Here is an 8,302-nt window from a genome sequence, read left to right on the forward strand (position 1 = left end):
ATCACTCTTACAGTATTCCTCCAGTCTCCTTCAGCAACTGTCAAATTATGTAAGAAATGTCATTGTGTACATAGCAGGATTCATAGTAAACAAATTGCATAAAATAATACATTCTGTAGAATGTGCAAATTCTTTATGTGGTGAGTTAGAAAATCAGAATGAACTTCTCACCTCAGAGAATGAAGGGGATTTAGTTAAATCTTCAACAAATGTTATTAAAATGTGTAAAGTATCAGAGCAAGCTTATCGTTTGCAGCTGCCAAAGTGAATGCTGCTGAAGAACAATGCTATGCTTGCTCTTTTGACATGTTCTATGGCTAATGTTGCTAACAATGTAGTTGAATCAGTCAAGAACCATATCATGGACACTGAGCCCACAGAGAATCATAGAAATGCTCTTATTAAATGAATTTTACTTGAGTATTTTAAAATCAGAAACTATCATTTGGGAAAGACAGTAACAGAAATTTTCAATAATGTTGTGTGAGGAGTTTTAATTAAGGGTCTTTAGATTTATTGTACTTTATATTTGTGACATTACATAGCTAATTTCTTGGCTATGTTAACATTATTTCTAATTATTGTGTTGAAAAATAAGTTTTGAGATAAATTTATGTGAGTATTTCTGATGTAAATTGTCAATTTTTAAGCTACAGACTTATGTCTTGCAGCATGCTGAATTGGTGGTGTGTATTTATTGTTTTATTAATTTGAGCACAAAATATATAAAAACGTTAATGTTGAATCAAAAAGGAATTTCATTTATTGCCAGAAAATTATTAAAACAGAGTAGTTCCCTTATGATTCCTCCAATGTCAGATCAAGACCAGATCACTGTACAAGCATTATTTTTTTCCAAATAAAAGCCCATATTCTGTCATAATAAAGATGCACCAAGTTTTCTAGAATGTGCTTTATTTTGAACAGTGTGCAGACTTTCTTTTCCTCATGGAAGATGATCTGTAATGGTTTGGTCCCTGTTGCACAGGTCTTAAAGTAGATGAGGCAAGTGTCTTATGATATTTGAATTTGAAGTCGAAGGTGCCCTTCTGATAGATTGTTGTGCTCTTCCAGTTGGCTATCATCAGACAGAATTGGACAATAGTGTATCGTCCTCAAATCATCTGCTAAGCATCAAGTGAGAATGGGAATGCATATGCTTCAAAACAGACCTCATGCACAAAACAAAGCTCACTTTTCACTTAAGGGAAAATTTTTCCTTGGAGATAAAGTAGGCCAAAAATTCCTGTTGAAGCAGTTTGTTTGCCGGCCGGAGTGGTCGAGCGGTTCTAGGCGCTACAGACTGGAGCCGCGCATCCGCAGGTTCCAACCCTGCCTCGCGCATGGATGTGTGTGATGTCCTTAGGTTGGTTAGGTTTAAGTAGTTCTAAGTTCTAGGGGACTGATAGGCTCAGAAGTTAAGTCCCATAGTGCTCAGAGCCATTTTGAAAGCAGTCAGTTATAATTTCTAGGTTTGCATCTTGAATTCTGCTGCACTGGTAGTATGCGTCTCAATTTGTGCACAAACTACAACGAAAAACATTAATCTATAATTAAAGGAAAGTTTAATGTAAGCCCAGATAATTGTTATACTGCTGTGGAGAAAAATTTCCTCATGGCCCCATGCAAGGTCAGAACAAAAGCAGAATGCTGTGCAGACATCATTTTTGCAAAAATAAGGTCCCATATTCTTATTCTCGTAATAGATTATCAAATGTTGTAGGATACACTTCATTGAGCAAGGTGCAGACTACCTTTTCTTTGTAAGATGAACGCTAGCCTGTTTCTGCCCTGTGACACAGCTCTTAGGCTGGAATAGGTTCAGTATAGTTGTGTGATATTAGGAAGGAAAGGTGCCCTTCAGGTAGCTTTGAGGACGTATTGTCAAAACTGTACTGTCACACTTCTTTATGGTAACGTTTTTGCTCTTCCCGTTACTCCACAGAATGGCTATCTTCACAACTTCAGAAAGAAGTTGACACTTGTGTATTATCCTTATACCCTCTGTAGCATGAGTTACTAAAAAGAGCTTTCTTGCAGATTGTTTTCATTGACTGTGAAAAATGCCTGTAACAAAGTTAAAATGACTGAAAAGGTTCTTGGAACGTTTATTTTCTGGTTTCCTCTGAATAATTTACAGCTGTAACAACTGTTTCAGTTAAAAGTTTACAGGAGTTTCTGAGTCATATTTGGTAGCTCTTACTGCAATAGAAAGTATTCAATTTTGTAAAAAACATCATTCAATTTAAGGCTGCCAGCTGCCAAGTCTTTGAATATAAAAGTCAGAGTCTAATAAAACAAGCATTACAGACTGTGGGAGGTGTAAACATAGCTAAATTTCATGTATATAAGGATAGATTGCTGTTAGATTTCTTTATTTGTAATGATTACATTCTACATAACATTGTCTGCAGTAATAGCCCTACTAATACCCAGTTATTGCTAAGCAGATTTATCAGTAAGTTTACATTTATTTCAATTTCTTTAGTCCTGTGAATCTTATAATGTGGGACATAGTGATTCTATAATCATGGAAGCTGAGTACATCTCAATGTGTAGAATGCTGATAAAGGTACATTCATCTATAGTGAAGATGTATGATGCTGTATTTATACTCAGTACTGTTAATAGAAAAAGTTCAAGACAATAAGAATAAAGAAATTTGTCCACCATAGTTTACGTAAACTGGTCTCTGTACGCATATAAATTTGGCAGAAACAACGTTGTACAGAAATATTAGTGACAAGCTTCCTAAATGACTTAATACTGGATCTATTGTTGGCAGTTTAACTCCTCCTAAAAGTTTTAATACTGGGTATGGTGTTGGCATTTTAACTTTTTAAAAGTAATTGGAGCACACTTACACTAACACACTTTACTTCGGAAGACGATATATTTTTGTGCCCGGTAACTGATTCACTTTGCCACACAAATGTATTTTAATTTATTTAGAATTCCACAACCAAGGTTATCTGAGACCGCAAGCAGTTTGCTATTGGAGTCCTCAGCTTTAGAGTTTTCGGTTTATATATCATTTTGTGTTGCTTGACATAATTCACGTAGAACTTCATATGTTTAGTGTTTTTAACAGTGTTTAACGCTTTTTCCTATTTGCACTTGCCTTATTTTCGCGGACAACTACATCACTTGTTTGTTTTCCTTTATAAGTGTCTAGAGCTCAAAAATCCTTGCCTCCAATGTTTCTAGTTTGGACACAATCTCACTCTTTTTTTAAAAATAAACTTTTTTAGTGGCGTTCACCTGAACTTGTAATTTATCAAGTAATTTCGTCTCACTGACCACACGAATGGCGTCTGATAACTTATATGGTCTAACTGCAATGAACAGTCACGTGGTTTCATTTATCAGCCACGGTTCTGTACAGCATGCCCATGTATTAGTATATATGATCGAAGGGTTGGTCGGTAATTACGAGGTGCTGTTGCAGATAGTGTCAACGTCTGCGCTGGTGGCGCCACCTCTCACGTCATTGCGTAAACATTGCGACGAAAATCTCCGGCTCTTCTCTGCAACGAGAGCACGTTTCCATGCACCGCTAAGATTACGTCCGCTGTCACGGTTGAAGTTCTTCTCGCACATTCTTATTTCTACAGCCTCTCTAGCTACAGAATCCCAGGATGTAGGAGCCTGGGACAAAAGTTTTGTTTCATCAAACAATGTTTTGTGTTTGTTTGTGAGGCTGAGCTCGGCAAATTTCTCCAGTTCTCGATTTTTAATATGCCGTTGATGTTCTGCACAGCGGTTCGAATCGGTACCGACGGACTGACCGATGCAACTGCTTCCGCACTCACAACAGATGTTAAATCTCAGGGATCCTGAGGCCCAGACTGTCCTTAACAGGGCGTAGCACCTCTTTTTAGGAGGTAGGGAAGTAGATCTTCGGCCGTGTCTTCCCAGGACTCAACCCGTATTGCTGGATGTAGCGCCGCAGAAAGGAAGATATGCAATCGGTTGCTCATCACTTGAGCGTTCTACATTTTCACATTTCCTTTTCTTGGAGAACGCTGACTTAATACCACGTGTCCCAAAGCCGTTCTTTCGGAACACGTATTCCAGGTGATAAATTTCGGAATCCAAGTTGTCCTCGTCAGAAAAATTTTTATTCTTTGTGTTAGTGTATTTAAAACGGCTCTATTGTGGCCGCTAAGATATAAGTCAGTGTGTGTCGGTTTGCGGTACACTGAGTGGCCGAGACGTCCGTCCGACTTCTGTTGTACCAAAACATCTAAAAATGGCAGTCTTCCTTCTTTCACTGTATCGACAGTGAACTCGATGTTTGGACGCACACTGTTCATATGTTCATGGAAGTGATCAAGAGCTTCTACGTCTCTTGGCCAGATCACGAACGTGTCGTCAGCATAACGATGAAATGAAGATGATTGAAGTGGAGTCAAATGTAATGCACCTTCCACAATATGTTACATAAAAATTGGCCACTGCTGGAGACAACGGAAAGCCCATAGCCATTATGTACGTAATTTCATAAGCTTTGTTGTCATACAAAAACTAGATGGTCATCATGATATGTCGGAACGCCTTTATCGTTTCAGCAGGAAAATGCTCTGCCAGTAGTTTCAATGCGTCTTGCACAGGAACTTTCGTAAGTAGTGAGACCACACCCAAGCTGACTAAGATATTGTTTGGGCCAACTGTAACGTGTTTAATTTTCTCAATGAACATCTGAGTCCGACGCGGCAAAAAGTCCGAGTATGATTTATACAAAGAAAATGTAAGTCTGTGACTTGAAAAAACTACTGGAAGTAAATTAATAAAATGAATGCATAGGCATGCTGAACAATGTCTTGTGAATGTAGCTGTCTGAGAAATAAAAGTTGGTTTTTCAAAGAAACATTAAAATCATATTAAAAATTCAATACTCAAAACTCAATGTAGTTCTCGACTTCAGAGCTTTGGTACTGCTACATTTTTGCGTGATAGACATGAATTTACAATTCGTCTTAAATAGATAAAGAAGAAGAAAGTTAAATTTTTGGGTAGAACCTACCCTTAAGCTCGCAACATTACTTACATGGGGCATTTCACAGACTTAACAATCCTCCATCAAAACATGTAATGAATAAAAAATAAAATACAACTATTAGAAGATGAGCTCCAATCTTTGAACTGCACAGTACTTTGTGTTACTGAGCACTGGTGTAGAGCCAGCCGGTGTGGCCGAGCGGGTCTAGGTGCTTCAGTCTGGAACCGCGCGACAGCTACGGTCGCAGTTTCGAATCCTGCCTCGGGCACGGATGTGTGTGCTGTGCTTAGGTTAGTTAGGTTTAAGTAGTTCTAAGTTCTAGGGGACTGATGACCTCAGGTGTGAACCACTGGTGTAGAGTCACACAAGTACAACATGTGGTGTTATTATCGTAAAACAGCAAACTCTTTCTGCAGAACTGCTTCAAGTGGTGGAGGATCATGCATTTATATCAGAAAAGGAACACAGTTCAAATCATGAGCTCAGTACAGCAAGTGAAGACAAACACTTTGAAATATAAGCTGTTAAATTAACGGGGCTTGATATCACCAAGAAATTAATCATTTCGTGTGTATATAGATCTCCCAGTGGTAGTGTGAACATTTTTTCAATTAATTAACAGAAGTTCTAGATAAATTCTCAAGTACGAAGGTCAGCGTAATTTGTGTGGGGATATTAATATCAACATTGTCATAAATGAATCCAGTAGCACCCTCATAAATATCCTTCAAAGGTTTGGCATGTCCCTATTGGTCAATAGTGCAACAAGGGTTACTGCAATGACTGTATCAGTCATTGAGCACGTGGCCACAAATATGGACAGTGAAAAATGTGATGTAGCTGTAAAAGATCTCGGACTATCAGACCATCTCTGTCAAATAACAACAGTAAAATCAGGCATCGAATCATTCCCAAAAGCATACAAACGACATCTATCAGAAACAAAATAAAAGATTTTTCAAAAGAACTAGCAAAACAACATCTCATAAGAACAGATGGTTAACAGCAGGTATTAAGAAGTCTTCCCAAACACCTCAGTTCCATGCAAAAGAGTCGCAATGATCCAGAATTCTTAAATTTCTATCATAGATTCAAAAAGATCTATATGAAGGTGCTGATTGCTGCAACAAAGTCATTTAATGACAAAATAATATATAATGTAGAGAATAAAAGAAAAGCAGTCTGGGTTGTTATAAAAAAGGAAACAGGGAGAGGCAAACAAACGCAGAATAACAAACTGCTAAGGGAGGGCAGATAAGGTAATAATAATCCACAACACTTAGCAAACCATGTAAATGAGCATTTTTCAAGTATTGCAGAGAAGTTGCAGCAAAAATTCCCCAAAACCAAAATAACACCTGTAAATAATGATGCACTAAATACAATGATATTCCAACCACAAAGAATGAAGTCTATTGTTCAAAAACTAAAAAGTCAGTAGGCTTAGATGAAGTACCAATGTGTGTACTAAAACAATGCATAGAGATTATACAAGGCCCTTAACAAATATAATAAATGAATACTTCACATTGGGGACATTTCCAGACCAGTTAAAACAGGCAACAGTTGGAAGCATTAGGAATAAGAAGGGTAGCTAATGACTGGTTTCGATCATATCTAGCAGTTAGGGTACAAAGAGTAGAGATATCACATACTTCAAATAGATCCAGACATTTAGTAAAACACTTATCAGAATCAAAATACATCAATATAGGAGTTCTGCAAGGTAGCATATTAGGACTAATACTTTCCCAATAGTGTTACTCATGGTGAAAGAATTCTCTTTGCTGATGACAGCAATATTATAGTCACTGAGAAAACAAGAGAACTCCTTGCAGAGAAAGCAAATGAAGCTCACAAGGAAGTTTGCGATTGGTCAATAAGCAATAAAGTGACATTGAACATAAAGAAAACTAATTCCAAATATTTCAGTTTGAAGAGGGAAAATGACAATGTTAAATTAAATGTAGATTGCACCTCTATAGACTGTGTAAGAAATGCAAAATTTCTAAGAATGAATATTGATTCTTAGTTGAAGTGGTGTGAACACACAAAGATACTTAGATTGCACCTCTATAGACTGTGTAACAAATGCAAAATTTCTAAGAATGAATATTGATTCTTAGTTGAAGTGGTGTGAACACACAAAGATACTTGCAAACAGAATGTCATCAGTGTGTTATACCCTTAGAATCCTATCATCAGTGTGTAAATGCAGTGTCTTTTAGTTACATACTGTTCATGTGTACACTCATTTCTTAGCTATGGCATTCTTTTTGGGGGAACAAATACACAAAATGTGAACACAATTTTCAAACTCCAGAAAAGAGCCTTAAGGGTCATAGCCAAAAATAGTAGTCGAACTCATTGTAAAGATTTGTTCAAAACACTGGGGATTTTAACTACTCCGTTTGAATACACTTACCAGTCAATTTTACACATAAAAAATAACATAGGTAATTACTGCACAGACAATTCTGTCCTTGATCGTGTAACAAGAGCTAGACTCAACTTATATTTGCCAAGAAAAAGTAACCATAAAACTCAAAACAGCATTTGCTACCAAGGAATAAAACTGTACAAATTATCAAAACAGATAAAAGAAATTGCAAAAATACACTCATATAAAAAGGCAGCTAAAAAGTACCTGTTATGCAATACATTTTATACATTGAAGGATTACGTAGATAAAACAGAATAGGGGTGTGGTAAAAAAATGTTATATAAATAAATACTAATAAAGATTATAAAGCATCCAACATTCCACATAACACCTTCACAATATGTTTTTTTCCTTCTTTTTTCCTTTTCTACAAAAACTTACTCCCAAGCTTTGCATTGCACAATACTAACATCTCTTCCTCATTCTGAGCTCAACATCTCACTCATTATAGAAGGATGCTAACTCCGTTTTTCAGGATAGCAAATGGGAAGCTGTGGTACAGAAAATGGCCCAGAAATCACCCGTGTGTGTGTGTTTGTGTGTGTAGTGAGTGAAGTATTATGAAACAATGTGTGTATAGTGTGTGCAGCGACTGATATTGAGATATGAGTGAACAGTGTGGCATTACATTATTTAATAAGTTACCTGTAAAAAAAAATGTGTTGTGTAAAAGGAGTAAATCTAATGATTGCCTCTAACTAGAAGTCTGTAAATGTACGTGTATACGAATTACCTTATTTTAAATTTGTCTAAACGTGTAAATACTTTGACGTGTCCTACATCCTTGTAAAAAGATATCTACGGATGAACAAAGCTACTACTACTACACCACAAGGAATTTACACCATTTTTAGCGT

This window comes from Schistocerca gregaria, chromosome X (genome assembly GCF_023897955.1).
Source record: "Schistocerca gregaria isolate iqSchGreg1 chromosome X, iqSchGreg1.2, whole genome shotgun sequence".
In the NCBI taxonomy this organism is placed as follows: Eukaryota; Metazoa; Arthropoda; class Insecta; order Orthoptera; family Acrididae; genus Schistocerca; species Schistocerca gregaria.